This window comes from Chiloscyllium plagiosum, unplaced genomic scaffold (assembly GCF_037043375.1).
Source record: "Chiloscyllium plagiosum isolate Xiang-an unplaced genomic scaffold, Cpla_swu_hap1 HiC_scaffold_27, whole genome shotgun sequence".
NCBI lineage: Eukaryota > Metazoa > Chordata > Chondrichthyes > Orectolobiformes > Hemiscylliidae > Chiloscyllium > Chiloscyllium plagiosum.
This window is the reverse complement of record NW_028270165.1, coordinates 8,735,796-8,750,396: the sequence shown is the minus strand read 5'-3', so window position 1 is coordinate 8,750,396 and position 14,601 is coordinate 8,735,796.

The following is a 14,601-nucleotide window of genomic DNA, read 5'->3' as shown; positions in this document are numbered from 1 at the left end:
CCATCTTAGGCCACCTCCATTGACACAACAAACCAAACTACAAATTGGAGGAACACCACAACATCTTCCACCTGGGCAGCCTACAGCCTGGAGGACTCAACACTGAGTTCTCCAATTTCAAATAACCTCCTTCCCCACTCCTCAAATCCCTTCCCAGGCTCTTCCCCACACCTCCCTGCCCCCAACCAGATTCCTTCCTCCCACTGACCAACCAGTTTGTACCCTCTACTTGTCTCCACCTATCTCCAATTCACCACCCTGCTCCCAGCACACCCTTGTTCTGCAGCTCTCCCAACACCCACCCCCAGTCCTGAACAAGGGTGACACCCAAAGCAAGGAACATGCGCAATGCTTGTTGACACAGAGGAACGTATGCAATATGCTCAGTGGTGATGCTGGCATTATTGACAGATTTTGAAGTGCAAATGCCAATAAGAAAGAAAAGATAGAACCACAACTTTTTTCCCCATCTGGCTCGATATCTTGTGGCTTTTCCGTCTTGTCTGGATGCTCAACTTTCTTATGTCTTTTCCCTAGTGTAGGGGGTGAAGGTCTGCACTAGAGGGCCTAGGTTCAGGGTGAGAGCAGAAAGATATAAAAGGTACCTAAGGGGCAACGTTTCCATGCAGAGGGTGGTGCGTGAATGGAATGAGCTGCCAGAGGAAGTGGTGGAGGCTGCTACAATTAAAGCACTTAAAAGGTCTCTGGATGGGTATTAGAGGCATGAGCCAAGTGCTGGCAAGTGGGACCGGATTAATTTAGGATACCTGGTTGGCATGGACGGGTTGGACCGAAGGGTCTGTTTCCGTGCTGTACATCTCTACCATTCTAAATAATAAAATGTATACTTTGAGAAATTACAAACTATATCCATGTTAATAAGGCTCAGTACATCACACACTTCACTAACCATTCTCAACAGGTCCTACCCCTTCAATGACTGAGGAACCTCCGCCTCCAGAATGGTCACCGGCTCCTGCCTGCTGTACAGCCGGCCGGTGTGGCCGTGACACAGCAGCTGCGCCAGGAAGGCGGCGGTGCCCAGTGACGGGTGTCTGCCCCGGGCCGCACGGCGCCATTTTCCTAACGGCCGCCGCTTCCCCGCTCGAGCGCCTTCTCCTTCCAACCGCCTTCGCCCCCGCATGACGTCAGCTCAGGGGGGATGGGCGGGGCCAGGGATCCTCACCGTCACCAAGCAACAGCCACCTCGCGCAACAACTGCTGCTACGTGAAGCGGCAAATCTGCATTTTATTATTTTTTTTATTTTTTTTTTCTCTTTTTTTTCCTTTTTCACCTAAGTGCGGTAGTGCTTATTTTATCCCCAGCACCCATGGTGTGTGTGCGCAGGTGTGAGACACAGTGAGAGACAAAGTGCACGAATCTTTATTCAATTTCCACCACCAGGAAGATAGGAAAACACCCGGGTGGCCAGTGACAAACACTGCCCTTCACATCAAAGGGCAGTGCTGTGTGATCAAAAACAGTGAGGGGGAGGGTAGGGACTAAATCAAAATAGAGTTGGAGGGAGAAATGATGCACTCCACTCCCTGCGGCACCCACCTCTCCCTGAACAACTCCAGGGTGTTGGTCAAATCTGCATTTTAAAAGGGACGTGGACATTTAAACGGGCTATTTCTGCAAATAGATTGAAATGGACGAGATTACATTTCAAAGGGATGTAGGCACATTCAAAGGGATATCTTAATATGCAAAATGACGCTGTCATATCTAAATGAATCTACATTTCGAAGAGACGATGCCCTATTTATAAGTAGAAATGATGCTTTAAGAGACAGTCATATCTAAAGGGGTAAAGATACATTATCGAGGGGCAAGATTGCACTTAGAGGAACATAACACATTTAAAGGGCATAACTACATTTGAAGGGGCATTTTTATATTTAAAAAGACACATTGAAATCTCAATTAAAAGTACATGGTAATATTTAGAAAGCGTGACCATGTTCGAAATAGTGCAGCCACTTTATAAGAAAAGGGATTTGGGCTGGGGCGCGGGGGTAAGATTTAATTTTTAAGAAAATAAGCAAGTTATTACGATTTGGAATGATCTTGAAGGGATGATGGCAGCAGTAAGTGGCAAACGTTAATACAAAATTCTTGAAAAGAAAATGATTCCAGATATATGCGGATGCAGGAAAATAATTCAACAAAAGAGCCATTACAAATTTATGGAGCAAACAATATCTTTTTGAGAGATATAAATGGGAGCATCAATATTTAAGTAGGAATTCCAATTTTTGTTCTCCTCCCAACAATCTGTCTTGTCAGGGTGCAGTGTAAGCCAGTACAATTTGTTATGCCACAGTAGGCCTTGCAACTCAACCTCATTGTGTCCTCACCCAATATTCATATGGGTGCTTAGCAGTCAAGTTTTCAATGGAAAGAGGGGATGATGAAAAATACTGGCTCTGCCAGTGATGCTCACATTTCATGAACAAATAAGTGCTGCACACTACATGTGTCAGAATTAAATGATCAGAAAAATTCTGAACTCACTACAAACAGTTTGTGCACAATGCCGTTATTTCTACTTATTCTTATCATTTTGATTGCGATTTAGTCTGTACCAAATTAAGAGCAGCCTTGGTTTACGTTTCATTGGCAATTCTCCATGTTGACTTTCTATTATCACAATCTCTTTGACATTCTTATATGTATTTAAATTAATCTTCAGATTGTTCACAACTGAATGACATTACCAGACCGAAAATTCACAGCTTAAAAAACGTTTTGGCATTTGATTAAGTTATTTGGGCAATAGCAAATGAAATATCAAAGAAATAGAAAGTTATGAGGAAGGTTACATATCTTGTTTAACCAAATGCAATGGCAATGCAGAGAATTTCAGAAATGCGCAATAAATATTCACAGTGTACCCCTTATTCAACTCATTCAAGAATTTCAAATTGTGTTTGAGGCAATTCAATGGCAAATGGCAACATTTGTTTGTTAATACACTCACCATAAATTGTGAATATGATTTTGATAAAAATAATCTATGTTTAATCCCAAATGGAGCAATTAAGTGCAAAGTTATTTTCAACCATTTAATAAAACACTGCAAATTTTATTTCACATGAAAATACAATCATTTTATAAAATCTTTACAAAGGAAATATATTAAACAAAATAGCTTTCCTGGGTATCAATATTTACAACAGTTATGCAGCTATTATTTGGCAATCGACCAACTAATTGAAATAATTTCAGAATAAATTAGCTGTTTCATTATTATACATTGAGATATTTTAATTAAAATGTCACAAAGGAAATCTTTAATACAAAGCAAAGTTAGATAAAATACAAAAGTATCTTGCAGAATTCACTTCAAATCATATCTGTTGAATCACAAAAAGATGATGCTCAATGTACCAAATGATGGACAATCACTGGTAATGATGGAAAAATATTGTAAAGAATGTATATATCTCAATTATATCTTAAATGAATATTTACTCTGCCTTGGACAACAACAACTGAAAAATTGTTTTGACAAATTGAAAACTACAATAGCAAAGCTTTAGAAAATCCTCCACTGAGCCAAATCTTGAATAAAAGTTTTTTTTCAGGAAATTCTTTAAAGATTTCCGGCTTCTCCAGCTTCAATTAGCTGAAGAAGAAAAAAATGCATCTGGTTGGAGACATGAATAGAAAAGAATCAGAGGGCTATGCACCAAATGCTGGCAAATGGGTCACTAGATTAATTTAGGATATTTGGTTGTCTGGACTGAAGGGTTTGCTTCTGTGCTCTACAACTCTATAACTCTATTTCTACATCGTCAGAATCAATTTCACAAAACTAGGATTAGGCCATTCATCCTTTACAGCCTGTCTTGGGCTGTGGCCTAACTACGCACGTTTCAATGCAAGTTTCAGAAAGATTTCAGCAGCTCTTTTCAAAAAGTGAACATGCTTTCAGACTTTAACAATGTTTCTGAATATATCAATGTAACTATTCTCAATGTTAAAGATCAGCCATTTCAGAATGTCATTTAAATATAGAGCTTTTCTAACAATAGGTGTGAATTCTGTGTCCCAATATCGAGTCAGACTGACATTGTTGTTCGAAAAGCTCTGCATTTAAATGACATTCTTGAAGGTAATTTCAAACAGGTTCTGGGATTAACATACCAAAGAACAGAAGCCCATTCTAAAATATGAAAGATTTAATCTAAAATTGTTTAGTGAAGGACATCTCCATGACCGTGGACTCCTTTGGCTATAAATTCTGTGATCATGACCTTACTGTCCACGACCACCTGATCAAAGAGCAGCACTCTGAAATGGAGTGATCAGTAAAAATGTCTCACTTGGATCACCCAAGGTTAGAAATGGAAGCATATCTCTTCAAGGTTACAGTGTGATTTGCCCTTTCAACGTTCTTGAAATTTAAGGGGTTCCATTGTCGGGTTCAATTCTGATCCATTAAAATCAGTTTCCAGTCTCATCGGAGTGCAGAACCAACTCAACTGACGGAACAAACACAACAACTTTTCGGTTTGCTTTTTAGATGTGACATCTTCTCTCCCCCTCCCTCTCTGGTGACCCAACAGGACTACCAGAGCTGGAAGTACCATTCTCGAAATACGATTGCTAACCTACAGTTTTCTTTTAAAGGATTTAAAAGCTGCTAGCCTGATCTCACACAAAGCACAAAAACAGACTGTTCACCCGTGCCTGAGCAGAGGAGAAATTTCAGGAGGAACAGATCACAAAATAACAACTGTTACCAGTCCCATAACACGTGTTTCCTTGGACAAAGTTAAAAATCTCACAACACCAGGTTATAAACCAACAGATTTATTTGGAAACACTAACGTTTGGAGCACCGCTCTTTTATCAGGTTGGTTGTGGAGAATGAGATCATGATCATGGCATTTATAGCCAAAGGAGTCCAGTGTCATGGAGATGTGATATATTAAACAATTTTAGATTAAATCTTTCATCTTTTAGAATGGGTTTCTGCTCTTTGGCATGTTAATTCCCAAACTTGTTTTTAATTACCTTCTCAAGAAAGTCATTCAAATGCACAGCTTTTCTAACAATAGGTGTGAATTCTGTCTGGGTCCCAGGGTTGAGTCAGACGGACATTTTTCTTAGAAATGTTGTGCATTTAAATTACATTCTTGAGAAGGTAGTTTTTAGATTAGGGTGTAGGTTAGGCTGGATTGGCCATGCTAATTTACCCTTATTGTTCAGGATATGCAAGGTAGGGTGGATTAGCTATGAGTTGAAACTTCATTGCTGGAACAGCACAGCAGGTCAGGCAGCATCCAGGGAACAGGAGATTCGACGTTTCGGGCACAGGCCCTTCTTCAGGATTAGCTATGAGAAATATGAAGTAAGGGGGTGGGTCTGGGTAGCAATGGTGCTAAATTCCTTCTTAACCATCCAGTCTACCAGTTCTTTGCAGGTTGCATAACTATGTATCTGAACCCTCCCAGGTCACTGTTTTAACTATACAAGTCCTGTCCTTCCTTGTTTTAGTAAAAATGCAATCCCTTGCTTTTATTCATACCTCTCTCATATACGCACACCCTAACATGCTCACAGGATCAGTCCTCAGCAGAGGCCTCACCTTCATTCCCCTATGCTCTCGGATTAATGAGTTCAACACACGGCGTGACATCGAACAATTCTTCCGCCGCCTTCGCCTCCGCGCCTACTTCTTCAACCAAGACTCTCGCCCACCCTCTGACGACCCCTTCTCACGCCTCCAACACACCCCATCCACCTGGACACCCCGTGCTGGCCTCCTACCTGCCCTCGACCTCTTCATAGCCAACTGCCGCCGCGATATTAACCGCCACCTGAACTCCCCCACCCCTCTCACCCTCGGAACGCGCAGCCCTCCACTCCCTCCGTTGCAACCCCAACCTCACTATCAAACCAGCAGACAAGACCTGACCTGCACATCTTTGGACTGTGGGAGGAAACCGGAGCACCCGGAGGAAACCCACGCAGACACGGGGAGAACGTGCAAACTCCACACAGTCAGTCGCCTGAGGTGGGAATTGAACCCGGGTCTCTGGCGCTGTGAGGCAGCAGTGCTAACCACTGTGCCACCGTGCCGCCCACGTTCTCCCCGTGTCTGCGTGGGTTTCCTCCGGGTGCTCCGGTTTCCTCCCACAGTCCAAAGATGTGCAGGGTCAGGTGAATTGGCTATGCTAAATTGCCCGTAGTGTTAGGTAAGGGGTAAATGTAGGGGTATGGGTGGGTTGCGCTTCGGCGGGGCGGTGTGGACTTGTTGGGCCGAAGGGCCTGTTTCCACACTGTAAGCAATCTAATCTAATCTAATCTTATCTCTCTGAAACTCCACCTGAAAGTTACTATCTTTCACGTCATTGGCATAATGCTGAGAGTGAGCAGGTCTGATTTGGAAAGCAAAATAAAGTGTGCCAATTCAAGATGAACCTGCAATGCAGCTTCTTGAGGAACAACCTCAAGAAATGGTTAATGTCCCCGGGAAGGGGAGCATAATGAGACACCAAGGTATTAACACCGACACCAGAGAGAGAAACTGAACATACAGACGTGGCAAACGTTAGTGGAAAGCCAGAGTCATATACACACAGAAACAGGCACAGGCACTTCAGTCAAACTCTTCTGTGCTGACCAGATATCCTAAATTAATCTAGTCACATTTGCCAGCACGTGTTCCCTGGCCCTCTGAACCGTTCGTATTGACACACCCGTCCAAATGCCTTTTAAATGCTGTAATTGTCCCAGCCTCCACTACTTTCTCTGGCAGGTCATTCCGTACACACATTCACACCCGCCCAAACCTCGTGAAATAGTTGTCTCATTCGATCTCTTTTAAATCTCCACGGCCCCTCCCCCGCCGCCCTCACCCTAAACCCTCTAGTTCTGGACTCCCCCACCCCAAGGAAAAGACCATGTCTATTTACTATATCCATGCTCCTTTTGATTTTATAAAAGTCTATAAGGTTACCCCTAAGATTCTGGCGCGGGCTGGGGAAACAGTCCCACCCTATCCTTCTGTCCCTCCTCACCCGGGCAACTAAGACACATACCTGAGTTTGCAGAGTCTGCGCCCTCCCTGGATTCACTCCAGTTGCTGCCAGTGAACAGATTTTCTCCCTCTTAGATTGAAGAGTTGCCCAGCGAAAGGGTTTTACTCTGAACCGAGCAGAGCCACTTCCGCGTTGTGACGTCATCGATGGGTCGAGGCGGCAGAGGGAGACACAGGAAGGGGAGGGGCGAGCAGCGGGGAGGGGGGCGGAGTGACGATCGGGGTCAGGGGCGGAGCGACTGGGTGGAGCGAGAGGCGGGTACAGAGGCGGAGTGCGGCCGGGACAGTGGGAGGAGCAAGTGTCGAGTGACGGCCTGCGAGACGGGGCGTGACGAGACGAAGGGGCGGGGCGAACGGCGGCTCCGCACTGCGCCTGCTCCGGATTAACGGCCTGCACTGCCCTGCACAGTTTGCAAAAATCCTTTCCCTTCAGAGAATCCGCACAATGTAGAAGCAGGTCACCCGGCCCAATGAGACCACACCGACCCTCCGAAGGGTAACCCACCCACATCCATTCCCCTTCCCCTCCTGCCCGATATTTACCCCCCGAATAGACCTCACCTGCCCATACCTGGGCACTATGGGTAATTTAACATGGCGAATCCACCCTAATCTGCACATCCCTGGACCATGTGGGACAATTTAGCATGGCCAATCCACCCTCACCCTTCACAGATTAACTACTCTCCGGGAAAAACAGCTCCTCCTCATCTCTACCTTGAATCTACTCCCCCTAATTTTATGGCCGAGTCTCATCCCCCAGCAAGAACTACTGGACAGGGCAGGGAGCTGGTGGGCGTGGGTCGGGATGGCATGCTCTTCAGAGGGGTTGAATGGCCTACTTACACACTGTAGAGATTGAATGATTTACTGCAGTCGTGTTTGCTCCGGATCACAGCGCGCAGAACCTCCCACCTTCCACCAAATCAAAAGACAAGTTCCACCCTGCCCTCTCGTATGTGTGTTATTTGTCTGCTTAATCGTTTACAGTGAACACGGCCTAAACCCCGCTGCTGTCAGTAAACTTTAAAATGCTCAGGAAACAATGAGGTATTGAAACCGTAAGGTTTCTAATGATAACAGTGACTGATTCACTCCTTCTGATGGACAGCAGTGGAAATACAATGCTGGAGGCTGAAAGAAATGAGCAGTTTAAAACAAGAACCCACCTAACCCTTCACTCAGCTCCCCACTCAGCACACTGTACTTACTGCGGTAAACCTTAAAGCACTTCATCCCCACAGTGCAATGAATTCCCACTTTCCACTAAAATTCTGGATGTACTCATTCACTCAGTTGCTGTCCCACAAATTACAGATTTCACTGTAACTTGTTCTGTGCAATGAACCAGAATTGATCAGGGACCTCGAAGTGAAGGAGCCATTGGGAAGTAGTGACCATAATACAATAAGCTTCAATCTGCAATTTGAGAAGGAGAGGGTACAATCGGAAGTGACAATATTTCTGTTGAATACAGGGAACTATGGAGCTATGAGGGAGGAGCTGGCCAAAGTTCAATAGTGCAATACCTTAGCAGGGATGACAGTGGAGGAACAATGGCAGATATTTCTGTGTATAATGCAGAAGATGCAGGATCAGTTCATTCCAAAAAGGAAGACAGATCCGAGGAGGAGGCATAGGTGGTCATGGCTGACGAGGGAAGTTAAGAAACATATAAAGTTAAAAGAGAAAAAGTATAACATAGCAAAGGTAAGTGGGAAAATGGAGGACTGGGAAGCTTTTAAAGAACAACAGAGGATAACTAAGAAGGAAATACACAGAGAAAAAATGAGGTACGAAGGTAAACTTGCCAAAAACATAAAGGAGGATAGTAAAAGCTTTTTTAGATAAGTGAAAAGCAAAAATATGGTTAAGACTAAAATTGGGCCCTTGAAGACAGAAACAGGGGAATATATTATGGGGAACAAAAAAATGGCAGAAGAATTGAATTGGTACTTCAGATCTGTGTTCACTGGGGAAGACACAAGCAGTCTCCCTGAGGTAACAGTGGCTGAAGGACCTGAACTTAAGGGAATTTATATTTGCCATAATTTGGTGTTGGAGAGACTGTTAGGTCTGAAGATTGATAAGTCCCCGGGGCCTGATGGTCTACATCCCAGGGTACTGAAGGAGGTGGCTCGAGAAATCGTGGATGCGTTGGTGATTATTTTCCAGAGTTCGATAGATTCGGGATCAGTTCCTGCAGATTGGAGGGTGGCTAATGTTGTACCACTTTTTAAGAAAGGTGGGAGAGAGAAAGCAGTAAATTATAGACCAGTTAGTCTGACCTCAGTGGTGGAAAAGATGCTGGAGTCTATTATAAAGGATGAAATTACGACACATCTGGATAGTAGTAACAGGATAGGTCAGAGTCAGCATGGATTTATGAAGGGGAAATCATGCTTGACTAATCTTCTGGAATTTTTTGAGGATGTAACTCTGAAGATGGACGAGGGAGATCCAGTAGATGTAGTGTACCTGGACTTTCAAAAAGCTTTTGATAAAATCCTACATAGGAGGTTAATGAGCAAAATTAGGGCGCATGGTATTGGGGGCAAAGTACTAACTTGGATTGAAAGTTGGTTGGCTGATAGGAAACAAAGAGTAGTGATAAACGGCTCCATTTTGGAATGGCAGGCAGTGACCAGTGGGGTACCGCAGGGATCAGTGCTGGGACCGCAGCTTTTTACAATATATATTAATGATATAGAAGATGGTATTAGTAATAACATTAGCAAATTTGTTGATGATACTAAGCTGGGTGGCAGGGTGAAATGTGAGGAGGATGTTAGGAGATTACAGGTGACCTGAACAGGTGAGGTGAGTGGTCAGATGCATGGCAGATGCAGTTTAATGTGGATAAATATATGGTTATCCACTTTGGTGGCAAGAACAGGAAGGCATATTACTACTTAAATGGAATCAATTTCGGTAAAGGGACAGTATAAAGAGATCTGGGTGTTCTTGTACACCAGTCAATGAAGGTAAGCATGCAGGTACAGCAGGTAGTGAAGAAGGCTAATAGCATGCAGGACTTCATAACAAGAGGGATTGAGTATAGAAGCAAAGAGGTTCTTCTGCAGCTGTACAGGGTCCTGGTGAGACCATACCTGGAGTATTGTGTGCAGTTCTGGTCTCCAAATTTGAGGACAGACATTCGGGCTATTGAGGGAGTGCTGCGTAGGTTCACGAGGTCAATTCCTGGAATGGCGGGACTACCTTACGCTGAAAGACTGGAGCGACTGGGTTTGTATACCCTTGAGTTTAGAAGACTGAGAGGGGACCTGATTGAGACATATAAGATTATTAAAGGATTGGACACTCTGGAGGCAGGAAACATGTTTCCGCTGATGGGTGAGTGCCGAACCAGAGGACACAGCTTAAAAATACGGGGTAGACCATTTAGGACAGAGATGAGGAGAAACTTCTTCACCCAGAGAGTGGTGGCTGTGTGGAATGCTCTGCCCCAGAGGGCAGTGGAGGCCCAGTCTCTGGATTCATTTAAGAAAGAGTTGGATAGAGCTCTCAAAGATAGTGGAATCAAGGGTTATGGAGATAAGGCAGGAACAGGATACTGATTAAAGATGATCAGCCATGATCATATTGAATGGTGGTGCAGGCTCGAAGGGCAGAATGGCCTACTCCTGCACCTATTGCCTATTGCTCCCAGTAAGGGCAAAACATCTTTGAAAGCTGCTCTGAAAGTGCTCTGACTCTTCTGCTTTCAACAAAGCTGATTAGAGTTATAAAGCATGGAAACAGACCCTTCGGCCTAGCTTGTCATGCCAACCAAATATCCTAAATTAACCTAGTCGCATTTGGCCCATATCCCTCTAAATCCTTCCTATTCATGTACCTATCCAGATGCCTTTTAAATGTTAAATGTCATTATCTGGTAGTTTGTTACACACATGCACCATCCTCTGCATGAAAACCTTGCCGGTCACGTCCCTTTTAAATCATTCCCCTCTCACCTCAAACATATGCCCTCTAGTTTTGGACTCCCCTACCCTGGCAAAAAGTGCTTGGGTATTTACCCTATCCATGCCCCTCATAAACATCTATAAGATCACGCCATAGCCTCCAATTCTCCAGGGAAAATATCCCTGGCCACTTCAGCCTCTCACTGTAGGTCACAAGCATGGCAACAGCCTTGTAAATCTTCTCCAACCACTTCCAAAGTTTCACAACCTCTTTGCTATAGCAGGGAGACCAGAACTGAACACAGTATTCCAAAAGTGGCCTAAACAATGTCTTATACAGTTGCAAAATGCAACACCTCTCATTTCTCTAAATTATCTCCATCTGCCACTCCTTGGCCCATTGGCCCACCTGAACAATTCTAATTTATAATGAACTCTCTTTCCTCTCTTATTCCCTAGAAGCTGAAAATCTCCATCCCACATACTCTCTTTCCATTTGCCAAACCTAATCCCTGTTGTACCTCATCCTGAAGGTTCTGCTTCATGCTGACTAACAGGCCCACACTCAGGAGAGATCTAATTGAAACACACAGAATACTGAATGGCCTGGACACAGCGGACGTTGGGAAGATGTTTCCATTGGTAGGAGAGACTCCGACCCGAGGACACAGCCTCAGAGTAAAGAGAAGGCCTTTTAGAACATAGATAAACATCAACCTCTTCAGCCAGATAGTGATGAATCTATGGAATACATTGCCACAGAAGGTTGCAGAGCCTAGGTCACTGAGTATATCTAAGACTGAGACACATGTTCTTGAGTACCAAGGGGATCGAGGGTTATGGAGAGAAAGCAAGACAATGGGATTGAGAAACCTATGAGTCACAATTGAATGGTATGAGCAGACTTGATGGGCTGAATGGCCTACTTTCTGCTCCTATGTCTTATAGTCTTTTGCTGTCCTGGACACAGTAAGAGAACTGGGAACAGAAGTCAGCCATTTGGTCTTTGGAGCCTGCACCAGCATTGAACAGATCATAACTGGATATGAATCTAACTACATCGAAGTGGATAGGCTGGGACTTTTTCACTGGAGCACAGCAGGTTGCGAGGTGACCATATAGAGGTTTATAAAATCATGAAAGATATAGATGAAGTGAACGGCGGGTCTTCTTTCTCTGGGGTGGTTTCAAGATTGGGAGCAAAATTTGACGGTGAGTGGAGAAAGATTTTAAAAAGACATGAGGGGCACCAGTTTTTTAAAAAAAACACAGAGTGTGGTTTGTGTGTGGAATAGATGTCCAGAGGAAGGATGCAGGAAACGTAACAACGTTTGAAAGAAATTTGGACAAGTACATGAATAGGAAATGTTTGGAGGGATATGGGCCAAACACAGGCAGCTGGGACTAATTTAGTTTGAGAACATAGTCAGCATGACTAGTTGGACTGAAACTGTTCTAAAACCATTTCCTTGCCTTCCCCCATAAACATCCACTTCTTTGTTGTTCAAAAATCAGACAAACTCAGCCTTGAATACATTCAATGACACCCTAACTGCAGGAAGAAATCCCCACTTCTGAACTCAATTCCTCTTGTTAACAAACCACTTGCCTTGCTGATTGCTTGCTGCACCTGTCTGACAACTGGTACTGACTGGTGTGGAATGATGCTGAGCTCCCTTTGTACATTCACATATCATTCCTGATGAAGGGCTCATGCCCAAAACGTCAACTCTCCTACTCCTTGGATGCTGTCTGACCTGCTGTGCTTTTCCAGTGCCACACTTTTCGACTCTGATCTCCAGCATCTGCAGTCCTCACTTGCTCCACATCCCAATACATCACCATTTAAACAATACACCTCCTTTCTGCTTTTGTTTTCACAGCAGAAGCTATAATTTTACATTGTGGTACTGCATTTGCCAATTGTGAACTTCTCTACATCGGGGAGACTTGGGGAACAGTTCACCGAGCATCGTACCTGGGCCCGCAGAGGCTGACCGGACCTCCCAGTCACCAGCCATTTTAATTCCCCTTCCCACTCCCTTTTTGACATAACTATCTTTGGCCTCCTCCCTTTCCACAATGAATCAAACTGCAAATTGGAGGAACAACATCCCATCTTCCGCCCGGGCTGCGTAGAGTTGGGAGGACTCAACATTGGGGAACTCAATTTCGAATAAGCTCCCAATCTTTCTAGCTCCTCCTCCTCCCTGCCACCTTCCTCTCATTGATGGGGGCTCTAGGGTGGGGCTTGGAAGAACAGAAAGAGAATGGACGGAGGCTGGGGAGAATAGAGAGAGAATGGACGGGGGCTGGGTGGAGCTGTGGAGAACAGAGAGAGAGAGAATGGACAGGGTAGCAGAGGGTGAGGGAGAGGAGAAGGACTTGGGGGGGAGAGAAAGGCCTGCGGGGCTGAGCGTGGGGGACCCAGAGAATGGGGGGGAAGGGTCTGAGAGGGAGAATGTGGGAGTAGAGTGTTGGGGGGGGGGGGGGGCAGAAGAGAGAATGGTGTGGGGTGCAGAATGTGAGGGGAGACAGAGAATGGACGTGGACAGAGGGTGGGTGGAGAGAGAGAATGAGTGGCAAGGAGAGGGTGGGGGCAGTGGAAGAATGGGCAGCAGAGAATTGGTGGAGAGAGAGAATAGACAGGGAACAGAGAGATGGAGAGTGGAGGGTGGGGGGAGAGAGGGAGGATGGATGGGTGGGCAGAGGGTGGGGAGAGGGAAATGGACATGGGGCACTGTGGGTGGCAAGGTGGGAATGGACAGGAGGCGCTGTGGATGGACAGGGGATGCTGAGGGTGGTGGGGAACAGAGAAGAGGTGCTGTGGGTAGCAAGAAAGGAATAAGTGACCTCAAGGACAATTTTTTTTATGCAGAGGGTGGTGTGTGTGTGGAACAAGCTGACAGGGAAGTGGTGGAGATGGGTACAATTACAATATTTAAAAGGCATCTGGGAGGGATATGGGCCAAAGGCTGGAACTTGGGACTGGATCAGCTTGGGACATCTGGTCAGCATGGATGAGTTGAACCAAAGGATCAGTTTCCGTGCAGTGTGTCTCCAGATGTCTATAACTCTGTGATTGAAACCAGACCTTTTTACTGATAATCTTCCTGCTTGACTTTTGTAGCGCACCCAGTTTCAGGAGATTTGTGGTGGGTACAAGTGGCACATGTCTCCTATCATGGGAATTCTGGAAAATATAAAGGGGCTGTTAAAAGTACTTCAACTTTGGGAACACTGGGTCTTGTGGAAGCAGGGCATTTGACAAACCTTTTCAGAGAAATTTTCTCCAACTGGTGGACTGCAGACAGTTTTCCCACGGAATATTACACAGATATTAAGAATGTTACCTTCTGTAAAACATTTTCCTGAAAAATGCAGAAGAATTCAACTTGCTAACGTGAAACAAATGTTGGAGAGAAAGGAAACTACCAAGATCAAAAGGCTGATGAATGTCAACATTTATCAGATTGTTTCGAGAACAGAAAAACCTGCACTGGAGACACCCTGAAGAGGGTTGTCTCATACCTATTCCTTCAATTAGTTTATATGTCTTAATTGTTAAGTCATACCTAGCACATGGAAAAATGGCTATGAATTGTGGAGGTCAGTCATCTCGA